At 39.3% G+C, this 25,802-nt stretch overlaps 1 long non-coding RNA gene across 2 annotated transcripts in view; it reads left to right on the top strand.

Moving 5' to 3' along the window:
• Positions 1–1,799: 1,799 nt before the first annotated feature.
• Positions 1,800–25,802, top strand: part of LOC140897767 (uncharacterized) — a 156,019-nt gene continuing 132,016 nt past the window's right edge. For both annotated transcript variants that reach the window (XR_012154803.1, XR_012154802.1), the window contains exon 1: positions 1,800–1,880. This is a non-coding gene — a long non-coding RNA (uncharacterized lncRNA). The remainder of the gene's footprint in view (positions 1,881–25,802) is intronic.

The following is a 25,802-nucleotide window of genomic DNA, read 5'->3' as shown; positions in this document are numbered from 1 at the left end:
ACCATGTTGACTCTTCCCCAACAAATTATGTTAATCTGTGTGTCTGACAATTTTTGTTCTTTACTATAGTTTCAGCCAGTTTGCCTGGGACTGAAGTCAGGGTTTTCGGCCTGTAATTGCCAGGATCGCTTCTGGAACTCTTTTTAAAAATTGGCATCACATTAGCTATCCTCCAGTCATTTGGTACATAAGTGGATTTAAATGATAGGTTACAAACTACAGTTAATAGTTCTGCAATTTCACATTTGAGTTCCTTCAGAACTCTTGCATGAATACCACCTGAGTTCAACTTAAAGGAAGCTGTGATATATAGCATACACATAAATAAACTAAACTTCCGTTGGTGAGATGGAGCTGTTGTCTTTCTCCAACTAAAATTAAAAAAGGAAATGAGGTTTTTCTGTGGTGTTTTTTTGTTTTGTTTTTGAACAAAATAATTAAGATCAAAACAGGAGTAACCCAAATATGTCTGAAAGTGAACAAATGACCTTCATAATGCATGCTACAAATACTGTAAGCAATGAAGGAGCATGGCCACTCTGTTACAGAAAGCAAGAGATGTGCAGATACATTATGGGGTGAAAGGAAGAAAAGTACTACTGAAAAGAGCCTTTACCAGTTATATATGCTACCCAAAGAATTGTTTGCTGTCACACATATGAATGTTTGCTGCTTGATTTCCTAATATGTAAAAGGTAAAACATCATTGTGGAGGTTACACCATATCCAGACTTTTTTCCACCACTAAGGATATCATCTGCATGGTTTGGCCAGCATAGGTCAAGCCCTGGGCTGTGTGATTGCATGAGGGTTTCACTGCTACGGCAGCTTTTTCAAGGGAAACTAGAGAAACTCGGTGACCTTGGTCCACTCACTTAATCTCCCCCGTGCCTCAGTTTCCCCATATGTGACGTGGAGGGAATTGTTTGCCTACCAGTTGTAAAGTGCTTTAGAATCTTCAGATTAATGTCACTATACAACTCCAGAGTAGTAGCATTCTTATTCTTACCTGGACTTTTATATCCACCTCCTCTTCATGGAATATGAGTAAAAGTCATTAGATGCCAACTTACTGAAAGATGGTTAGTTTTCCTCAGTCTTGACTAGCTATTAAAAGAGGGAAATCAGCTGTATTACTTAAGCTGGCCTCTGACCTATACAGGTCCTGTATCACATTTGGAATTTTTACTCAGACTTAAAAATAGGAGCGAGGTGTTTCTGGTCCTGGAGGGTTTTGTTGTTGGTTGCCAGAGGTTTAGGAGTACAAAGGGGTGTTAGTGGTGTGAGTGTTTGTTCTTATAGTGGAAAGGCTTTTTCAAAGAAGAAGGTTTAGCAGCCTAAAGATGGTCAGACACGAGTCACCTGATCTCTGGCCCAACTCCACAGCCAGTTATCCGTAACTGTCCTTCTATTTGGTCACCATTTCCTCCTGAGAAAAATTGCTGCCATCATAGAGGGAATGAGTTTGATTTATGTAACAGAGCTGCTCTACGGACCAGCATTCGGATTCAAAACCTATTTATTTCTGATTAATCTTGAGGGAGGGGGACAAAAAAAGCAAGGGGATAATTGACACTTATTCAGTGATAAATATTTTTTTCTTTTTGTCCTTTTAGGATTGGAAGTAGTTTGGGAGGGAAAAATACCAGTGATTGTTGCCTAGCAACTGTCGGAAGCTCAGGTGAAATCTGTTAATTAGTCTGGGAAAGCTGTGTGGCCTGTGAAGTGTTGCTTAGCAACCAACACCACCCAGGATAAAGAAACTGGGGAGGTTAGTTCAGGAGGACAGAGCTTGCTTAATCTGGTGTTAGTTGGAGTCAAGACAGTGAGCAAGGAGGACACCTTTCTGCAGAGCTTATCAGACTTTTGGAGCTGTAAATGTAAGTTTATATATATGCTGGTGGTGTCCAGTAGAAAGTGCACTTTATTCCCTCTGGACTATAGCGTCCCTCGCTATAGAAGACAATATGTTGCTTTGCAGGTTTCCTTTTTTTCCAGAAACCTTTGTGGGACAGCACTTTTTGCTGGGTGTATGTAAATGTAAGGAGGCAGTGTTGTATTGCATGAACATATTGCACCAGCTGTTGCAGATTGGCTCACTGAAAATTATTCTTTTGATCATTCAGCTATCTAGTGGCAAAATTATTCTCTTCCCTTCCCCTCCCTGGCCACCTCTGTACTGTTGGTACATCTCACCTGGCCCATCTCTGATATATGCATTTATTTAGCAATGTATGCTATTTCCATTGCGATCAGCTGGGGACCATCTAATTAATTTGTGTAGTATCTATTACATTTCTACATGTGATACCTGATATTCTCAAAGGGATACTCCACCCTCTGCCTTCCAAGCAGCAACCCATGCAGCCTCCTTATAAAGAGTCTCTGTACTGAAGTTAACTAGTTATTCATGAGAGACCAGTTCTTTCAGAGCAATGTTTAATAAAGGGCATCCTCATTTCTGTCCAGAAGAGGACCATGCCTCTCAATGTAGGCTTTCTCATTTTAAGTAGCGTTTAGTGGAATTGTTCTACTTCATGCAAAAGAGCAAAATCCAGACCTCTTCTTTAAAACCACCCAGTGACTGAACTGTCACTCCACATTACAAAGGAAGTTCTAACCTCTTCTGTTTAAAATAAAATACAGCTTGGCCCAAATGAGCCTCTTGCCATGCCCTGACTCAGCCTGGCTTTGGAAGACCACTAGAGGGAGCACTTTCCAGAAATCCATGGCCTGACCTGAGAATGCCGTACTGCTGGCTGAGGAGTATGATGATGCAGTTAGTGACTGGGTCATTTTCTCTAAATAAGAACCATCTGTGCAAATCAATGAGGACATGGATGCAATTCCTCTCCTCCTCTCTGTTTGTGATGGTGGGTCTCCCTCAACTGTCACACTGTGTGTATCGGGGGCAGTCAGTCTAGGAGTCCAGGGCAGCTACCTGGGGGGCTAAAGTAGTCTTTTGCTACTCCTTGTACTTGTCAAGTGTGACGTGAAATACCTCTGCCCTGCTTTTTCATCCTTAACTGCCTCCCAAACACCCAGGAACCCACCTACTATTTCTGATCCCCATCTCTTTTCAACCTCCTCCCACCCCCCAATATATTGTATACCATTTTACCATCCCAGAGCAGGTCACTTTCTCATTGAACAGTCAATTTCCTCCCACCACTTCTGGGTTCTTTCCCTATGTGTTTCCAAGAGGTTCTTATACCCAGAGATTTGCCACTTTTCCAGGGACCCAACTACAAATCCCCACCGGGGAGGGGAGGGAGACAGACCCCCAAACTGTACTGTGTTTCACTGTGATCTCAGACTTTTGCATTAAGTCCTCTCTTGGGCTAATGCATTAATTTTATGGAAACATACGTCTGTGAAGTAGTGTCTGTCTGATTATATAAATTGGTATGGCAATGCATTGTTAGATCAAATATTCAGATAGTCCATCAGAAGACACTATCTATGCTCCTCTGTTCCTTGCTGCAAACCACTGAAGTATGTGAAATTTTAATTGGGTAAAAATATTCAGCACTATCATTTTACCTGAAGATGCATCCTATGTCAAAGGCAGCCACTAACTCATTTCCTTTTTGTGCATGCTGATGAGATGCCTAAATAAATAAATTGCCATCTAACCGACTGATTTAGAAGCAGCAAGCAGAGAAGATAGAACTTTCATTTCCCTCTTGACTGTTCAGGAGAACCACTGGTAAATTAATAAGTGAGGGAAGTCTCATAGGATATACTATACTTGAGTGCAAACACTCAAAATATTCATAGAGTAAAAAAGGCTTTATGCTCATCATATGAATTGAGAAATGTATTGCAAGACCAGCAGAAATTGAGGTTATTGTGTGGCTTATACTATTAATTGCAATGGGCTCACCATGTGTTTGTTAAAGTTAGCAGGATTCTTTCCATTGACTTCAGTGGGAGCAAAACTGAGACCATGAACTGAAAAGCAATGAGGCTGTTGTATTTAATGCTTTTAAGACTGAAAAGGAGTTTCCCAAAGATGCTTAAATACGAAGGAGGCAGCAGAATCATTCATTTCAAAGTGTTCTGTATGCTGCCCATTATTCGTGACTAGAAGACAGCAATACACTACTGAGTTGGCATGTTGTTAAAAATGCCTGGGAACAGGAACCAATGCCAAACAAATGCCAACAGGAACCAATGATCTGGTAAACAAATTAGACTAACATGATTTATTAAATTTTACAGAGTCCTGGAGACAAAGGAGAAGTATCAAAATATTTTAAGTGCAGATGAAATTTTAAACGTTCCTATTTAAAGTGAGAAGCCAGGATCATCCCCTTAAAATTTCTTCATTAAAAAATGGTTCCAGACGCTAGAAAACGTTGACCATGCAGAATGAAAGAAGCAACTGTTCCAATTTCAGAGCATTTAGGGCCTAAGGCAATGGGGCTCTGACATTTCTACTGAGTGGCAGGAGCTGAGAGGATGTTATAGAGACCTGGCAATTTTGAAAGTTTCTTTAATTGCCAAAGGTAAGGGCAGTGTTCCTCTTAGTTGCCAAGGTACATAACAAATGCCATGTCAAATAAACCTAGCCCTCTGTTGCTTGGCAAGCCATTCTGGAAGTTCATATTGTAGCTAATCCAAAACCATGTACGTCTCCATAGTTATCACTCATGCTGCACATCGTAGCCCCTCAGAACTTCATTGGGTCAAAAATGCAGGTGGCCCCATCACTTGAGACTTCTGAAAACCAACTAGAAAGACCACAAGAAAATGTACTGTAGAAAACAATCCTGTTTTGCAGAGAGGATCAAATCAGTCTTTCATTTCTGCCTTCTGTGATTCTATGAAATCACATTTTTACTTGTAAACTGAGCAAATGTGGCCTGTAACAATGGAAAAGACAAGATGTGGCAATACACAATTCTTATTTTTATAGAGTCACTGTTATATTCAGACCATATTTTAATGTGGCATTAGCAAACAGTGTAAATAATCTCTTAATAGTTGCAGATAAGTTATTTGGAATTCTTCTTCCAGTTGTTAAATTAGTATTACAATGAGATGTAAACTGCATTATAATCTCTAAAGCACCCTAAGGCTATATGGGGGTGACAAACTTGGACAATGAAGAGCTGAAGTGTGGCCACTGATGTATTATGGATAATTTTCTAATCGTTGTTTTAACTAGGCTCATATTTAAAGATATGTGAAGAATATAGTTTTTTAAATCTTCAAGTTTGAAGTACTGCTGGCAAAAAAAAACTCCTCCCAAGAGTTTTTCATAGAAATCAACTGTGATATGCTGGTAATGATAAAGTATATAATAAGTAGGGCTGTGTGAAAATTCCACATCAAACTCTGAGGCTCATTTAAATGGCAGAGAGAACTGTTAGCTAGCTTGAGGCAAACCAGGGGCTGTTGTTCCTCTCCATCCTCACAGATGCAGAAACCTCACTCCCACTGAACTCTGCTTACCATTCTTCCACCAAATCCCAGGACACTGTGATGCTTCCCAGGGGTACCTGGGGTTGTGATGCACCTCACCACCACCTGCCCTTAAGCATGAGGAAGACTTGTCTGTGCCTGCTCTGGATCAGCTCCCTGAAACCACTGACATCTGGCAATACAAGCATTGCCTTCCAGACCTCCACAGTCCTCGCTCTCTCTGTAGAGGTAGCGATAGGCACATACCAACGCCTGAGTCCTTGGAGCATTCCCTGCAGTGTACAGCCACTTATACCCTGAACACTCACAGAATTACCAGGCCTGCTGTTCCCAAAAGAACTGTACATAACAGCTTGTGAGATTCAACTCAGGATCACTAATTTGCTTAACACCACAGCACTGAGATATATTTATAGTGAAAACAAAAATAAAAAGAATAGAGATTAAAGTGATAATGAGTAAAAATATTGGAAACAAATGGTTACATATAAACAAAACCATAACATGCTTTTTAGAGACTAAACTTAATTCACATTACCCTTCTGTCTGGGGAAGCTTATCTCACCCAAAGTTTTCTCCAGCATTTTTCAGCCAAGCCTTGTTGATAACCCTTTTTTGTGAGGAAAACTCACTGTCCATTTACTTCCTCCATGAGGGGTATCTTCTTTGTCTCCTAAATATAGTAGAACAAATCTTTGTACTGCACCTCAAGATATGGTTCTCTTCCCCCCCCATTTTCCTCTTCCTGTTAGTTTCTTTCTTTGAAGTTCCCACAATCCTTCATTAACATTCAGTTCAGACAGATGATAGGCCCATTGTGAATTTTATAATACTCAATTTATACATAAACACCCAGCTAGATAAACATTACTTGTCTGCCAGCAAACCTGTTTTTCACCTTTGTGTCTAGGAACTGGTCCCCAGCAGACCTTTAAGAACATATTTTTCAGTTAATATACATAACTCCTTACACAACATCTGTACATGCATTTTTCAATGGTATTGATGATTGTTGTGATATTGGCCCTGATTTGAGACGTTGTGTGACACTCTTGGAACTAGAATAAACATGGCAGATCCAAGAAAATTCCTGTAACCCCCTCTGCACACACTTGCCAATTGACATTAAAAGGTTCTTGGGTTACAGACACACTAAATTACCTTTGGTGTCTTTCAGGAAGACTATAGTATTCTGCAACCTGCCTTCCCACCATCTTTAAAAGGTAGCAAGCTTGTATGCTTTCTCCATCCAGGACATTAACAGGGGCTGGCTCTCCCGTTTCCATAGATTCTTGGGAAAGGTCTTCAAGGGAGCAGAGGAAATAGGAAATAATAATATTTAGCACTTTACATTTTTAAAGTATTCTATAAATATCAGCAAACCCTCACAAGCCCCAAATGAGGTATGTAGGTAATGTTATTCCTTTTCATGAATGAGGGAACAGAGTCTCAGAGAAGTCAAATGACTGCCAAAGTTACACAATATCTCCGTGTTGGAGCAAGGTTTAAAACTCAGTGAGTTTTTCACTTTGAGCCCTTAGCTTAGCCCACTAGTACTCATTACCCATCTGTGCTCCTCTACTCTTGATGTCACTCCCTCTGTGAGTCCACCAAAGACCGCCACTTTAGGCTTCTGGCTCCCAGTCATCACCTCTCTTAGGTGAAGACTCTGGTCTGTCTCAGTCCTGACCATGAATTTTAAGGCTGCACAGTAGCCTACCTTACACTCCGATATCCCCAGCAAGCCAGACTGCCTAAAATGCCAGCTCCTGCATTTTGCTTTCTCTCTAAGGGCTATGACCCTCAGTTATAAGTTACCAGACAGCTCCTTCTAAGCAAGCACATTTATTCTTAAGGTAAAAGCATTACAGAGAAAACATCTTAAACCAATAAAGAACCTACACACATGCTGAAAAGCTTATCAGAGGTCACCCCCTACTTACAACCTACCAGAGGCGTAGGCTGAAGTCCTTCAAAATCCGTAACTGGGTTTTCCCCATGGTTACAAGTTCATCTATCTTAGATCCAGAACTAGAACTGAGAGTGGGCAGATTAATGATTTCTTTATATAGCTCAGGCCTTTGACCTTGTCCTTCTGTAGTGGGTAATGAGGAGACAAATACCCTTCTCTGCAGAGCATATCTTCAAAAGTCTGTATTTTTGCATAGCTGGAGTTGGAGAATTTGCATTAACCTCTCCCTAGGGATTTGCCAGGAAATCCATTTTTGTTGTTCTAAAAATCCATACTGGTCTGGCACGTTTTCAGTATAGTCTTTTGAACTCCCAGGTCACCCATCTGTCACATCATCTCTTTCCCCCCCCCCCCACCCCCCAAGAGGTTACATACTATCCTGGCCCACAATAATTCACAAATTTAATACAGTTAGGTCTTCCAAGTATATTGCAGGAAGTTGCCATATCTGTTGCACTATATACTTCTTTCTTGGGTCCTGAGACTCCTCTGAGTGCACAAGGGAATGCCTGGTCTGGCTCAACCTTCTGAGGGAAACCGGGGGCATGGGGAAATTGGACCAATGAGCAACTCCCTTAAGATGATGGTCTGTATGGTACATACAGAATGCAAATAAACTGTGTAGGTGATGATATAGTAATATATTCATTAGTATTAGATCCTTAATTGTTAATGTTGGTACAGAAACTTGAACATATAAAGCCTAGAAATATATGCCTTTATATTTAAATACCAAGACAACTTTATACTGTAGATATAGAAAGAGATTAACAATAAGGAATACCTAGGAAAGACTGAGACTTTTATATATCCAAGGTAAAATTGATGAATTTCTCAAGTGTGACTGCTGTACAAGTGGTTGGTTTGTTTGTTTGTTTTTTTACTATGGCTGTATCATATACAGGAAACATCAGTATATATGTTGGGCAGAGGACAAATAGGAAACAAATAGTGTTTTGGGGAACAGAGCATATAGGAAACTGAGTGACTCAAGGTGTGGGATCTGATTCCTTTATTGGAATTGAAATAAGCTTTACGGCAAGAGGAAGAGAATGGGTTTAAAAAGGGTCTTAAAAGCTGTCAGTCATGTAGGTTCAGTCAGAAAGCCTGTTCCTAGAGGGGCGTGTGACCTTAAAAGACCATGTTATACTACAGTATTGTTGCAGCATCAATAATACGAGATGTTGTGTTTTTGATCATTACTATAGAATACGACAGCAATCCCCTCATAAAAGAAAGCAATCTTCTAATGTGGAGAGATAAGATGTGGGGATTTAAAGGGGTGTATGAATAGTTGATACTATGTGTGTGTTTTTCTGCTTGTATATTAAAATAATATCTATTTTTATACATGTATATGTGCAAATTGCCGCCCCTGCATTCTGATTTTCAGTCTGTCAAAGGAGTTATTCAAGGCAGTTCCCGCTCTTTACGAGGAGCTGCTTTGATGGACTGAGCTCAGAGTCCAGACTCACCTGTTTACATGCTATGTAGTGCTCTGATGTGAGGTCATCATATGGTCCTAGAATTTGTCTCCTAAGTCCTCCATCCTCCAGTGGTTTTTGTCCTATGGAAAGGAGACAATTAAAGGAGGTTTTGAATGTGAATTTTTTTTTTGCCATTTCAGGAACTATATTGGCTATTTCTCAAAATCCTGGTGAGATAAAACTTATAATTTTACCTGGCTCCAGGAGAGAACCCAAACTACTACCTAATAGCACAAATAGCGCAGCTGTAATTCAATTTATATTGCTGCAAAACATGGCATTAAGTAAAATCAAAAATACACATTAAAATCATAATGGAATTTATGCAAACCTCATTTCCACCTGGACTGCTGGGAACTTACTGCTTGTTGAAACTATCACTTTTTTCAGTACAAGTTCTGTCCCAGTTTTTGTACTTTGTTTCAGAATATTAAACCTAAATGGGAAACACAAATAGTTTCAAACTAATCTGTCATTGAGGTTTTCATTTCAAATAAACAAGTCATGTTGTGAATACAGGAACACACAGGGTGATGTCAGCCTGCAGTCTCTACCTGAAGTTTGAAAATATAGAAAATCTTTCTCTGTATGGTTTGTCCTAGTTTTGGCTTCATGTTTTAAGCTCTTCTTTTATTAAATAAAGTGGGGGAGTTGTTTGTTTTTCATTGCATGCTTAACTCCCAAGCTTTTCTGTCTCCAGTGTTTATTTTCAATTTTTCATAAGGGCAGAAGAAATCCTCAGGCTAGGGAAAGGCCAGTAGACTGCTCATACTTGTGCATTTTGCATTCTGTTGGCTTATTTACCTTTCATACCTCTCTATTCTTTCCTTGTTGGAAAAACTAATAGACTGTGGATGTTGCCTGAGCGCACTAATGCTGCTTTGCCTCATTGGAACTTTTTGTAAATGATTTCTCAGACCTATCACATGAAATGGGATTTTTGAAAGCACTTTTGTTCTAGTTTCTTGCTTTCCCAACCATGTCCTGTTGGTTTCTACTCTGTCATTTACAAGGGTGTGGAGTCTATTTCGCTCAGCAATATTATCCTGCACACTAGCAATTCTTCACATTTTGTCTAGGTCACTATCTAACTTTTATCTCCCTTGCATGGGCAGGGTCAGCTTTTACCACTCTTGCCTCCTAACCTTTGAAGACAGCTGCATTCATGTTTGCTTTAGGGTTTGTCTTTTTGGGAAAATTTACCAATATATTTATACTACTGTGACCAGGATCCCAGGGGAGCCAGCTGAGGTCACTCAATTCGGGTGAACTGCAAAGAAAGAGGAAGACAATCCCCAAAGCTGGTGGATATTCCAATACTTAGATTTACCAAGCCAGCACTAAACAGCTTCTGTTATACCTTACTGGTTACTCAGAAGTCCAAAACACAGTTCCCTTAAAGTGACCCAGCCTCAGGCCTCCACCTGGTTACCCAAGTCAGATTTGATGAGGATTAATGAAAATCTTATTCACCATATAAATCAGGTTCTAAGGTTCTACCAATCCCAAAGGATCAGACACGTTACCTCCCAGGTTAATGAATATTCCACATCTTACCCAAATACACGCTTCCAGCCAATTCTTATTAACTAAACTAAAATTTATTTAAAAAGAAAAAAGAGAGAGTAAGTATGGTTAAAAGATCAATATACATACAGACATGAGTCAATCTTGAGATTCAGATTCATAGCAGAGACGGTAAGCTTTGTAGTTGCAAAGAGTTTTTAGAATTTAGTCCTTAGGTTATAGTCCAATGTTTATCTTCAGGGCGGTCCAGTCAGAACTGGGATCTCAGTCCTGATGGCTTAGACTTCCCTTCCATGAAACCTCAAGCAGATCTGAGATAAAAAGGATTGGGACTCAAACATCTTTTATACAATTTCAAGCCTTCTTTGACAGGTTGGAGTCCCTTGGTTTACAACAGGTAATCAGGGTGACTTTGAAGTAGGTACTGAGTACTGGTACTCACTGGTACTGAGCTACACGAATTAACTTAAGGAAATTGCCTGTTTTTCATCATTCACAGATGATCGGCTATACATTTCAAAGAGAGATGAATACAGCGATATCCCATGTTTACAATTTATTTAAATGCTAGGATGTTCTTTTGATCTCAGAATTAACAGAATACAGCATAGACAGGAACGGTTGATTACATTGTTGATCCTTACCAATATATATGTAAATACACAACAACATAAACGTTATCTCTCCATATGTCTTTAATGGTTGAATTTGAGTCATTCATCCTGCAGGATGTATAACCCTTTCTGGTCATGCATCACAACTACTATAGTTATACTAGTATAACTGCCCATATGGACACACTTATTCTAGGATTGAAAGTATTAGATATGACATGGAAGTAATAGGATTGTGGGGAAAAAATGGGGAAAGCAGCTAATGTTTGTGCAGATGAGTCAAACTTTCCTTGATTTTATGTTAGTCTGACATATCCGCTTTAATCTGTTAGTAATTCACTTGTGTAAGATAGTGAAGAAATAATTTTAAAATTTAATGCTAGGGAAATGATCTCTGCATCTTTTAAGACAGTTTACTAGAGTCAGGTTGATACCTCCAGCCAGGAAAATTAACATTCAAAAGCATGGTTGTGAAGCTAAGACAAAGCTAACCACTTGGGGCAAGGTCTGTTTGAAAATAAGATGTAAATGGAGTACAGAGAAGAAAGTAGCCCAAACCGTCTCACCCAAAGACAGCAATTATAATTGTGAGTGACTCTGAAAAACATTCAATGGGCATGGCATGAGACACACTGTAATATCACCATCAGCTGGGATATCTTGGTACAGCCCTTAGTTAAGCTTGTCTTAAGTATGACATTAAGGAAGGCATGCCAAAGTAACCTTGAAACTGTAATGATGCTGAGAATCAAGTGTGGAAAGATATATTCTGGTTTAATATGGCTTATTCTCAATATTTCTTTATATAAGCATCTTTGATTGTTTTGGAGTTTTTCGTTTTTGGTTTTGTTGGTTTTGTTTGTTTTTAGGGAAAACAACCTGTGACCTTTTATGAAAGGCAATCTGGGAGAAAATACTTGAGTATTCTGCCAGCATGACAGTCAAAGACACTGGCTGCATTAGTAGGGTATGGAGGAAGCTGGTTTACCACAGGGTGTGACAAAAGTAGGGAACTACAGATTATTGATAATGTTAAAATTATTCATCTCCCTCTAATAATGTCTGGTCTCTGATTCCAACTGCACACTTCTTTGTAGATGTGTGTGATATTTCTGCTTGAGACCATATTGTGTTACCAACCAGGAGCATCTCAAAGTATCTTCGTCATAAAGTGAAAATAAAACATGTATTGTTAAATTTTTCTGACACTATTCTGTGGCTTATGGAACTGTATTCTGTGGATATATTTTGAATTCCATATAGAGGTCGGCAAAATTTTTCAAACTTTTTTTCTTTGATGAAACGTGTAAATTTAGCTCAACCAAAACTTTTCACGAATTCACGTAGATTTTGACAAATTATTTCAGTCAACCAAAACACAACAAAAAAAATTCTGAAATGTCAGAATGAACCATTTCAAACAGTACCAAAACAATTCAATTTTTCAAGCTAAAATGATTCAAAAGGACAGGAATTCATTCACAAAACAGGAGGAGGAGAAGGAGCTGGTTGTGGCGGCAGCAGCCTCCTTCCCTCCACCCTTATACCCAATGAGCCTATTGATTAGGGCACTCCCTGGGAATGTGGGAAACCCAGGTTTGAATCCTTATTCGGGAGTCGTGACTAGTATCTAGATGTCTCTAGCCCTTCTTAGGAGAGTTCCCTAGTCACCGGGCTATAGAGTCATTCTTGCTGTCTCTCTGTGGCTCGATGATTAATCAAGTATTTTTCTACTAAATGAAACAGGTTGAGAGCACTCCACCCCCAGTATACCCCATATTCACACAACTCTTGTTCCATACAGACCTGTGTCAGCTGACTACATACATGGGATGGGGGAATTAAACACACACACTTAAATTGTAAGGAAACTGAACGCCATTATCCAGTGACCTTAAGATACAACTCGTCTAGTAGAGGAGTTTGATTAAACACTCAATCAGCTCTGAGATATTCCATGTAGTAAAAAGTAAGGGCTACAAGCCAGTACATCACAGTACTCTGCACTGTATGAAAGTGTTGCATATGCTCCCTGGAGTGTTTAATTAAACTCACATTAAGATTGTGCATGTCTCTGCCATTGAAGATAAGAAAACTTTTGGATCCAATTCAGAGCTGCCAGAAGATTGGAAAACTGTTCAGAGGTCAGTGCAATATCTGGCCTCCACTGACTCTAAGTTTGTACTTTTAAATGTCCCTTCATCTGTGTTCCGAGAGGGCACCAATTTTCTATTGTTAGACATGACTCGTATCAGAACTATATTCTGTAGCTATATAGACAGTTACTAAATTCATTTCTAAAATGACCTTTTTTCAGCACCATCCTGAGATTTTCTAAATAAATGAGCTGCTTTTGTTACCCTTCTTCAGTCTTTAGCCCATTAGTAACGGGACTGTGATGGAACTTTCCCATTTAGCAATATATTTTTTATGTGCAAGATGTTAGGTATGGAACTGGATAATTATAGTTTAATGGGTTTTGTTGTAGTCAAATGTGTCCTAGGCTGGGTATACTGCTCTTTTGGCCAATCCATGATACTATTCTTTGCTGCAGCCTGAGGTAACTACACTTGATTGCCAATTAAGTAACAAATATCACAAGAGGAATATTTCTATTTCTTGGCAGTATTCCCAGGCATGAGGTTGAAGGCTGAATCTTTGCACTGGTTGTGAGTGTAATGCTGTGAAGATCTCCAGGCTGCAGTTTCATATTTCAAAAATGGCTTTTACAAATTTCCTCCGGCAAGGAGTACTGAAATGCATTGAATTTTCTGATTCTATTACTGTTATTCTATGTGCCTGATCCTGGGTTGTAGTGTTTTACAACCACTTTATACTAACTTAGTACTGGTGTGAAAACACAAGTTGCAGAGCAATGGAGAATCAGGCCCTCTATGCCTATCTCCTCTTTCTTTGTGCTTGAAAGCAAATCTTCCTCTGAAAAACCATTTATCTACTATCTTTTTTTTTTTTTCCTCTCAAATCTTTCCCTGTTAACTCTAAAGTAGCTCAATGATTTCTTTTGTGTTTTGTCTGTGGTATACGAATTAGGAAGCATTCCCTTCTCTCTCAACAATGGTCAGTTTTATATGCATGATGTGATTGGTGCCACCTGCTTGGAGCAATACTGTTTGCAGAACACACACAGTTTATTTTGTCTTTACCATCAATTTAATGCGCATGACCCTTGGTTTTTTTTTTTTTATTGTATTGGAGAGTCTCTTTACTCCACATCTTGCTTTGTGCATCTTGCTCTCTGATCTGTTTATTGCCAAAAGAAATGTATTGACCGCTTACTGTTTCTATCCCTTTCTAAACCATAAATGGTAAGAAGTATTTCTACCAACAGTGAAAGTTGGCTTTTTTTCATATGGTCACATTTTTATTTCAGGTTTCAGAGTAACAGCCGTGTTAGTCTGTATTCGCAAAAAGAAAAGGAGTACTTGTGGCACCTTAGAGACTAACCAATTTATTTGAGCATGAGCTTTCGTGAGCTACAGCATCAGATGCATGATCCGATGAAGTGAGCTGTAGCTCACAAAAGCTTATGCTCAAATAAATTGGTTAGTCTCTAAGGTGCCACAAGTACTCCTTTTCTTTTTATTTCAAGCACTACACTCTTTTCTCATCAGCAACAACCTTTGTCTTGGCTTAAGGAGGAAAAATATTTATTTCCCCCATTTATGAGACTATGCCAATGTTGGCCTGTAGACACTTGATCAAAAACCCCACACAATTTCATTCTGAAGGGGAGATAATGCTATTATTACAACACATCACATTAATATGCTGTAGAATGCCGCCTTTTGATACGGAATGCAGAAAAAACAAACTCCTGGTTGGTTCCACATTAAATATTTGAATCTAAAAAGATATTTCCAGCTGGGAATGTTATTACAAGCCTATAAAGAAACAGCCTTAGTGGAAATATAAAAATGTGCTAATGGACTTGTTAGCAGCATTGCTTAAGGCTTTTAAATCACTGTCCCATTGTTCAGGGTAATCTATCTCTGTAGACATTTTTAGAGAACAATGTAGTATGAATATCTATGTATTCCACTAGAAAACAAATTAATTCTGTTTAAATAATGAAGAAAGAGTTATGAGACCAGGAAATGGGATATGGGTCAGGAATCCATATAAACAGGTGGAGAAACATTGAAGCTACATCCTACTTTGTAGGCAACCCCTGAAGCTGTTTCATGCCTTACAAAGGCTCTTCATGTATTTAACATATGTATTGTTTGTAAGTTCAATAAATGTAGAATGTTATACTCTCTCTCTAATTAGGCTAATCTAGTAATTTAAAATAAGAAGCCAATTTATTTGGCATAGATTTCACGCTATGTAAGAATAAGCAGACTAGGTGCTCAGGTACTATAATAATGGAGACCAGAAAAAGCCCTTAACAATAACTTACAAAAACTGCTAACCCCACTGTATGTGAACACAGCATGTGAATCAAATTCTGCTCATGGTTACATTGGTATAAATCCGGAGTAATTCTGTAGACTTCATGAGAACCACTTTGCATTTTCATTGGCGTAACCAAGAGCAGAATTACAACCTCTGGAAAATCCTGGACTAAAGTGTGGCTGGGCTGAAATGTTGTGCTTTTTAGTTTTATATAGAAGTGTAGACAAGAGTTGAGCATAGTTGATGTGTACATAAAGTACTTCATGGAAGAAGATTACTTTCTGGAGTGCTGCTCTGTTTGCTACATTGTGAACTTCTGCATGCTCTGTTACAATTTAATTACTTTAGGGATTCTATTAACTGCTGATTTTAATTCTTAAATTTTCATTGTATTCTTCTAAATAAGAAAAGCTTAAACCAAAAATCGAAATCCCCAAACCTGTGAAGCATTGGAAGTTCATACCCAGACTCGCAATTTGAATTAGTTGCTAAGGCCAGTCTCTACTCTTTGTTCTTACTAATATTGTTTCCGTCATGGCATTCTTTAGAATTCCTAGAAAATGTTGGTTAACATTTAAACGGAAACCATCTTCTTGATGATGCCAAAACCTTTTAATACCTTCAACCTTTCATCGTGTTCATCCTTATTGTTCGATATACAAGGATAAAATCAAAGGAGTTGTTTTATTTACTATGTTCTTACATTGTAGTCATGAACAAAATAAGGTAGTCTATCTGAAGCACCTAGAAAGATGGCAGGGATGGGATCTACAGTTTTGCCCACAAGTACAAAAATCTGGTAATACTCTTGGAGATAGCCCCAAGGGATATGGCACTTTTGAAAATTTTGCCCTAAGTGACTTAGGAGTCTAAGTCTCATTTTCAAAAGTGACCTATGTATTTAGGAGCTGAAGTCACTTATGGAATTTTGAAAATGTGGCAGATTATCAGGTTAAAAATCATATACAGTATGCCTAAGTAATTACATTTTTTGCTTGTTACTAAAACAACAGGAGATTATTGCAATTGAAAGATCTTTAAAAATCTCATCAACTTTTCACAGCTTAGTTGTTTTACTTTTTTCCATTGGACAGATCATTTCATTTGCTAATTCTGTGGGCTATTACAGTGCTGCAGTGTCTGAGCTGCAGACACTACAGGGGAATTTTTAAATCCAAAAACCTCCTCTCGTTAATTTAAAAATTAGCCTGTATTGCACCAGTGTAACTTGCATTAAATGGATATTCACAGTTGTAACTGAGAGGAGAAATTTATCTTTTGTGCCTGAAAATGAGCCATAAAAATTTTCATCGTAATCTGAGTTGGGATTGAGAGCCAAATTTTATTCTCAGTTACACTGGTGGGCATCCAGTGTTTCTCCATGGTGGAATAATCCTTAATATATACAGATATTGCTAAGAGCTGAATTTAGATATTCCTTTCTAGACCATAGACAGGAAGGACTACAGGATTTAGTCTGTTGTTTCTTTAAAGTAGCAAAACTGATATGGTAGGTTAGAATAGGATCAGAAGTTAACCTTTGCCACATTTCAGAGCAACTGCACCTATATTTCCTCTCTGTTGTCAAGCAAGGGCACCTTCTCTTAGGCTTCCGGCTCTCCAGGCATCTCCACTCTTGGGTGGAGACATATGTCTGTCTCCCTCCTGACTGGAGTATTTCCAGGCTGCACAGTTCTCTGCCTATGGTGTGATATTCCCACAAGACAGTAAGAGAGAGCAAAGTGAAGACGCTGGCCTGTTTAGACACAGTGTCTAAACAGGCCAGCATCTCCACTTTGTTTTCTCTTTGCAGGCTATGAACAGGGTAATTGCCCGCAGTTTTAAGTTACCACACAGCTTTTTCTAAGCAAGCACATTTATTCTTAAAATGAAAGCATTACAAAGAAAACATATTAAAAACAATAACCTACACACGTGCTAATAAGCTTACCAGAAATCATCCCCCACCATCACCACAAGGGCTCTGGTCACCATTAGTCTTTCCAACCCTTCCCTAAGTATTGGGGCCTCCGTTGGATAGAAGGTCCTATCCATGGGCTGGCCCTGAGTCAGTTTAAACTCAAGCTATTTATGCAGAAGTCCTACTGGTCTTGAATACACTGGTTCAAACCAGATTCCCTGAAGTATCTCCAGGTGGTATTGCCTTTTGGAAGGTGTTAGACCTGAGTGAATTTGCCTAATCGCACACTCCCATGCTGCCCTGTCCATAGTTCCTGAAGGGCTATGGTCCCCTTACCCCATGTAATTACATATAATCCTTGTCCCACAGTGATGTATACTGACAGGTTTCAGAGTAGCAGCCGTGTTAATCTGTATTCGCAAAAAGAAAAGGAGTACTTGTGGCACCTTAGAGACTAACCAATTTATTTGAGCATAAGCTTCTCACGAAAGCTGATGCTCAAATAAATTTGTTAGTCTCTAAGGTGCCACAAGTACTCCTTTTCTTTTAGTGATACATATGTTTACTACCGTAAGCTTTAACTTAATTCAGTAAAGTTTGTCTAGGATATTACAGGAAATGATCATACCTGTCACAGTTTTTCCATATCTAAATTACACCAAAATCATGTAAGAAAACCAACTGAATCTTGGGTAGAGTGTGGTGCTTTTTTGTATCATTTTTTTCCATACAAAATGAATCAAACCTGAGAATTTAAATTTAAATATATAACTTTAATTAAGTATATAATTGTAGAGAATGTGTGTATATACACACACATTATATAACACTGCTGCTTAGTAGTAGTTATAATTTATTATTAGGGCCCGACCAAATTCATGGTCCATTTTGGTCAATGTCATGGTCATATGATTTAAAAATCGTAAATTTCATGATTTCATCTATTTTTATCTGATATTTCACAGTGTTGTAGTTGTAGGGATCCTGACCCAAAAAGGAGTTGTCAAGGGGTCACAAGGTTATTTATTGTAGGGGTGTTGTGGTACTGCTATCCTTACTTCTGTGCTGCTGCAGGCGTTGGCGGCGCTGCCTTTCGAGCTGGGCAGCTGGAGAGCAGGGGCTGCTGGCCGGGAGCTCAGATCTGAAGGCAGAGCCGCTCTCAGCAGCAGCGCAAAAGTAAGGATGGCATGGTACGGTATTGCCACCTTTACTTCTGCGCTGCTGCCTGCAGAGCTGGGCCCGCCGTCAGCAGCCGCCACTCTCTGGCCGCCCAGCTCTGAAGGCAGCAATGCAGAAGTAAGGGTGCTGCAACCCCCCTAAAATAACAGTGACCTCCCCACAACTTCCTTTTGGGTCAGGGCCCCCAGTTTGAGAGAGGCTGGTCTCCCCTGTGAAATCAGTATAGTATAGGGTAAAAGCACACACAAGACCAGATTTCACACGGAGAGACCAGATTTCACGGTCCGTGATGTGTTTTTCAGCTGTGAATTTGGTAGGGACCTATTTATGATCTATTAAGACAATATAGAATGTTCTAAGCATCAGGAAAGTAGGGTTAATAGCTATGAATTCGTTTGTCCATTATTTACAAAGTTCCATGTTACAGATTCATATATGGCAGAAGATTGCTGTACCTTTAATCTGTGGTGGGTCTTGGAGAGTCTTGTCCCGGGCTGATACTGTTTTTTATATTCATCAGCCTTCAGTGTAATTGTGATCCAGACAGGCCTTGTTCTATGGGATTAATGTTGATACAGCATAGTCAGAGAGAAGTTTTTCTATTAGGGAAATGGGCTAGTGGTAGGGTTGGTCAAAATGTTTTTTCAATGAAAAAGTTTTCTAATTGCCCATGTCATCTTCCATTTTTAATGTCAGCCGTGGAATGAAAAGTTGGGGATTTTTCAACAAAAATCCAAAAAAGTATAGAAAAAATATCAGTTAAAAAAGATTGTGGGTGGCAATATTTCTCAAACAGCTCTAATAATAATACCTAGCTGTTACACAGTACTTTTCTTCAGGAGATCTCAAAAATTATTTATAAAGGAGGTCAGTATTATTATCCCCACTTTACAGAAAGGAAAACTGAAGAATAGAGGCAAAGTGGCTTGCCTGTGGTCACCCAGTAAGGCGGGGCAGGGCCAGGGCCAGGAATAGAACCCAGATGTCCTGAGTCCCAGTTCAGTGCTCTGTCCACTAAGCCATGCTCTCTCCCAAAACAAAGTGTCAAATCCTGCAGCCCTGAGGAAAAACTCTTACAGGGCCAAAACTCTGCTCTCAATTACATCCATGTAACTAGCGCAACTTCTGTGGGGTAAAGAATGGGGTAGAATTACAGGCCTGAAACTTCAGAGCACGAGAAATTCCCACTGAAGTAAATGCCTAAACAGCCCAGATTCAGGCCATGAATGTGAAATTTTTCATCATGTTTTGAAAAGGTATCTCATTGTGCATGCTTTATTGTATATAGGGCTGGGAAGGACAGGTAATGGAGTTCTGATAACAAAATATCAGAGACGGGAAGAGATCTCATTATTTCAAGAGTTGGAAAGTTCACATATTTATTAAAGTTACTGACAATGGTAGCAGTCATCCTCTACTGTAAATGTCAATGCATTATAAACTTCTAAGGCTTCCTTCCAGTCAAACAGTGAAGTTTCAGACTTTAGTCAGTCACTGTGGTTGTTACATAAATCAAAAGTTACTGCATGAACTTCCTTTACTTTGCTGCAGCATTCCTATTAAGTTTAATGTGCAAAGGAGGCTGTAATCTATTTTTCAGGAATATTTCTGACACCAGGTGTAATTCAATGAGACTACAGTGTCAGCAGCAACTTTGTTAAACTCCACACAAAACTTTAAAGACCCAACTGCATTACACTAATGCTTGCACTTTGTCTATCCTTATTTGTCTATCCGTATTTGCACTTGTTTTTTAGCAAAACGTTTTGGGCAGCACAGTACAGAATCTTGTATAACAAGTGCAAAAATGAAGGGACCAAAGAAGAATATATATGGTGAACTAATTGCAATTGCTAATCCATATGCAAAGTGTTGACCCAGAATTTTATTCTAATTAGTGTGCTACTTTTTGTGCAGATGTCTTCCAAAATAAATCCCACTGCAGCTGACTGTTGAGATGCTAATGACAAAGCATCTTGGGGCTTTCCCAGAAGTTTACAGCTGCAAAGACAGGCAGACATCTTCAAATACTTTATCAAAACGCATTTCCACTGACAGGGCCGGCTCCAGGCACCAGCTTTCCAAGCAGGGGCTTGGGGCGGCATTCAGAATGGGGCAGCAGTCTGTGTCCCATGGTGGCAATTCGGTGGCATCTCCGCCACTCTTCCCACCGCGGAGGCTTTTGGGCGGCAGCTCCGCCGTTCTTCCAGGGGTGGCGGCAATTCGGCGGTGACTGCTTGGGGTGGCAAAATTGGTAGAGCCACCCCTGCCCACTGAACAACTAATTGGTACATTTTTTTCTGTCTTTAATGTCTATAGCGAATGCTGTATCTGGAAATCTAAACTGAGCCACTATCATTTAGTTTCTAAATCCCTGGTGCTACAGGGTTAAAGTCTATGGGACCTAGTTAGTTCATTGAGCACAGCACCATGTTCTATTGTATGGTAAAGCAATTCAATATTTTTTTTCTATCTTTTATATGCAAATGTAGATAGACCAGAGGAATACAAGCGGTGGTGTTTTCTAAGTGGCTTCTCTATTGTGGTAGTACAGTTTCCTATCACTTATTTGCATCACTAGTTCAAAGATTAATTCCTCCTCTCACCTGCCCATTTTCTAAGCTTCAAAACTAAAAAAACCCTCCAAGCCTTATTTTAATGGTTGTTAGTAAGGGCTTTCCAGTAATTAAATTACTGTTTTACTTGATTAATTAATATTTAGTCCGGTATAGAGGCATGTTTATGATCTGATGGCTACTGTAAGTAAGATATGTTTACCAGCGAACAAGGCCAGCAGTTCTTCTTCAAGCAAAACTCCCATTGACTTCAATAATTTCTGTGAGTAGAACCTATAGGAATGGGGGATGCATGCTTTCACTGAGAGCCTTGTACGCTTATTAATGTATAGTTTTACTTGAGAATACATCACTATTAACCATGAAAGCGTAACCTATAATTAATTTAACTATTAATTAAAAACTTAACAATCAAATCCTGCATTCTTACACAGGTAAAACTCTCACTGATTTCATTGTTCATGTAAGCACTGAAGGATTTATGCATAAAGGCCATTTTCAAATTTACACTCATGCAATTCAGCATGGCTACACAAGTGTAAATGAAAGTTCTGGCTCTTGATGTTTTGTTATATCTCCAACTCCATTAGCTGCTTATTCTCCAACTTTAAAGGGATGCAACGAGATTCTTTTTCCACTATAACAAATTCCAAAAGTGTAAACAAATTATACCCACATAAGCCAGTGTTTTTAAAAAACTGTCCTGATTCCAGTGTCTGCTTAGGCTTTCATTGTTTCATTCTACTAAATATGAATTGATGTGTGCAAACAAGGAAATCTAAAACAAACAGGGATCAAAAGAAGGGGACAATCTTGTAAAGAAAGTGACAGTAGACCGATTGAAACACAAAGACATACATACTCTCTGAAAGGATCAATGGTAAGATTTGCTACTAAAAAGCCTATTAAAGTTTTATATGTGGGTCAGTTGCAGCAGGCCTTCTGCAGTATGTTAAGTGCTCCAAAAGGGGGCACAGCACCTTGCTGGATCAGACACTAAATAGAGAGAGCTAAATTGTGAGCCATTATCAATAATGTATCTTCTCTTTTTGTAGGACTGTACATATCCTAAGGATTTAACCCATGTACTTGTTAATATTTTGCCACCTTTACTGCCATTTGTCACAACATAAACTCAGATGAAAAGGCTTGGCATGTCAGCATGGAAAATCTTGGTGCAGTGGTTGGACAGATGGATGTTGCTACTTTGGGGGCAAGAAGGTCTGAGTGTGCAGCATCATTTTAATTAATTGCAATCAAAGTTTCTCCCTTGAACAAGTGCACGCTAGTCTAAAGATGATTTTGGAATGGTTAAGTATAACAAGTCTTATCAGAGAACTCACTTAGGACTGCATTCAGATTTTCTGTTACTTCAAGTATCAAGTACGTGCTGCCTAAAACTTTTCATAAATGATCCAATTTCACGGTCCTACACAGTGGTCATTAGAGCTGATCTGAAGATGACAATTCCGTCATGCAGCATCTTTCAAGATTTTGAAATGTATTTTTCTTTCTGTGTCAATGTTATACTCTGTAGTGTGGGTGCATAGTTCTGGGCTACGGTGTGGGAGACCCAGGCTCAAGTCCCTATTTTGCCTGATCTAGAGCACAGTTTTTCATCCTGGATCATTCTGACTTAAGCAGAGCAGAGATTTGAATTTGGGTCTCCCATATGCCAGGCCAGTACCCTAGCCACTGGGCTATAAAGTCTCTCTCTGCTCTGGACCCAAAAACTTGCCCAGTAAAAGTTTTGTGGAAACTGATACATCTCTGCAAAATGTTTGGGCTTCAGTTAAACAGCATATTTCAACTAGCAGCTAGGATAGTTGAGGTCAGTGGAATTGGAATCTGCTCTGAAATCCATGAGGTACAGATAAAGTATAGTGCACATTAGAATCCCAGTGCCTTTCAATTTCTGTAACAGAGAGATATAACATATTTGATTAGTCATGCTGTATCTTAGTAAAGCTTGCTTTGCTAGGGATTTTCATTCAGAATGCAAGATCTAGAATATCTGATCCAAGACAATTGACTGGAATATTTTCCCCACAGCAGATAGCATAATTCCTGAATAGTTGATGCAATATTGCTTAGCTGGCTTTCTGCTACTTTCTGCTACCTATAGAGGGAATTATTCCTCTCAGTCAATCTTCAAGCAGACAGCCTGTTTTGTTAGATATTGTTGAAAATCTGACAGTGCCTCTGCTTTCACATTACTCAGAGTTTAACATCTCGTTCTGGATGCCATAGATGCTTTCTCATGGCTTCCTTCAGTGCAACAACTTTTAACTGTAGATTTAATCATTTTGAGTCTTTTTTTCCCCTTTCCAGTTCAGGTATTGAGGACAATAAACTCCAGAGGGCGTAATGTAGAGATTGTGAGACGGCTGTGGTACAGGTGTATATACAGAAAACCAAACTGGGGAAAATACACTCAACTGCTTAATTGAGGGGGTTTAGGCCATCACAAAGATGAACCCAGGAGGGAGTAAAAGGATTTCAGAATAGAAGAACACATCACTAAACGCTAGGGGTGAAATTCTGGTTCCATTGATGTCGGCAGCAAAGTTTTCATTGACTTCAGCTGGGCCAGGATTTCACCTTACAATTACAAAAAGAGCCTTATTCCTCCTGACATAGACTTCTGACATTGAGGTGGGCCTGATTCTGATATATAAAATATAAAAATGTGACAGAGGAATATTGGGGTGTGCTTTAATTATTGATACTGTATCTGGACCTGTCACTAGTACACTATAAATTGGGTGGACATTTCACCTAGAGTTCTGTCAGGGTCACAGGGCTAGTGCAAAAATGGCAAGAAAGAGAAGGCCCTTTTTAAAAGTCACTAAAAGTTGACTTAAGGGTCTTTAAGAGACAATGCCAAAGTGATTAGCCTTAATTGCTCAAGCCTGCTTTCACGGGGAGCAGCCAAACCAGTTTGAACAAGGGGAGTCCAGATTGAGACCCCCAAAGAGATGTCTGCAATTCAAAGTTTACTCAGGTTTTGACATGGATGTTGCCCCTAGCCCCTGCTCCCCCTCCTGTCCACAAGTGCACACACAACCCTCTCACCTGCGTTTAGTGATTCTTCCAACCTTGGTTAGCTGGATTGCCTGGGACTAGAGGCTAAAATCTGAGTACTACTTTTACCTGGGCTGGTAAGGGTAACCCATCCGCTTTGCAGCAAAGACACGGGTTAAAATGGGTGTTGATAGCCCTCCTGTGCCATTCCACAATTCCTCCATGTGCCCAGAAAGACAGGCAAGTTCCCCTACAACTCACTGGGAAAAAATCCTAAAGTGGCTCAGTTTATTGCCTCTCAAAAAGGCAGGGATATGTCCCCAGAAGCTCTAGCAGATCCACAGATGAGGGTAGCACCAGTGAGGACACAATATCTCAGGTATGGCAAACCTGGGTGCTGATCACCCAATTTACTTCTTTGTGAAAACCTATCCAAAGATAAACAAGAGGAGCTGGGCATGCTAAGAGAATGTAAGTTGGTTCTGTTCAATTCCTGTAATTCAAGAGGAAAGCATATTGCATGTAGCTTGTAAGGAAGGGTAAGATTAATAGAATATTAGGGTTGGAAGAGACTTCAGGAGGTCATCTAGTCCAATCCCCTGCTCAAAGCAGGACCAACACCAACTAAATCATCCCAGCCAGGGCTTTGTCATGCCGGGCCTTAAAAACCTCTAAGGATGGAGATTCCACCACCTCCCTAGGTAACCAATTCCAGTGCTTCACCACCTTCCCAGTGAAATAGTGTTTCCTACTATCCAGCCTAGACCTTCCCCACTGCAACTTGAAACCATTGCTTCTTGTTAGATGAAACTAAATAGGTGTGTAGGCTGTCTGTTTTAAAATTCCATTTTCTCTAATACTTTGTTCTAGCGACTAAATAAAAATATTTTTTCTTTAAAAAGACTTTTGTTCAATATCACTGGTCAGAGGTTTCTGAAGGGAAGAAATGCAGGGGCTGAAACCCAGTCAGGCCTGTAGGGTAAGTGATTGGGTAGTGTATCCTGATCCCAGGCTAGGATTGGAAGAACCATAAAATTCCGGTCCCTGAGGACGGGAAAAGGAAGAGGCTGTCACCTGGGGAGGAAGCATTCAGACACCAGAAAGGGGACAAAGGAGTAGATAGCCCTGCAATGGTGACTATATCTATCTGTTTTAAATGAAAAATCTGTTGAAATACTTTGAAATAGCAAACTAGTTTAAAACAGCAGAATTTGATAGGAACCAATTCTAAGATGCTAATACAGCAATGTTCATGATTTGCAGATCGCAATATTTTTGAGGTTCTAACTTTGAATACATTCTATGGGCTAGTCCAAATATATTCATAAATTCCACAGGGATTTTCTATAAGGGTTATGACATAGTAAAAATACCTGATGAATGGTAGATATTTAATTAATAAAAAGGTCATAATGTCAATTTTAAAAATAGAAGGAGGTCAGAGAACCAAACTATTTTAAAATTGGTACAGTCTTTTTAAGGAGTCAATGAGAAGAAATATACAGTGGCTGTTCAGATCTCAATTATGCTGCAACGTAAAGAAATAGTAATGTAAATACAGTATTGAAATACAAATGGATGAAGAATTGAGAGACAAAGTGGGTGAGATAATACCTTGTATTGGACCAACTTCTTTGGTGAGAGTGATCAGGACCT

This window comes from Lepidochelys kempii, chromosome 14 (genome assembly GCF_965140265.1).
Source record: "Lepidochelys kempii isolate rLepKem1 chromosome 14, rLepKem1.hap2, whole genome shotgun sequence".
NCBI lineage: Eukaryota > Metazoa > Chordata > Testudines > Cheloniidae > Lepidochelys > Lepidochelys kempii.
This window is presented reverse-complemented; position numbering and strand designations above follow the sequence as displayed.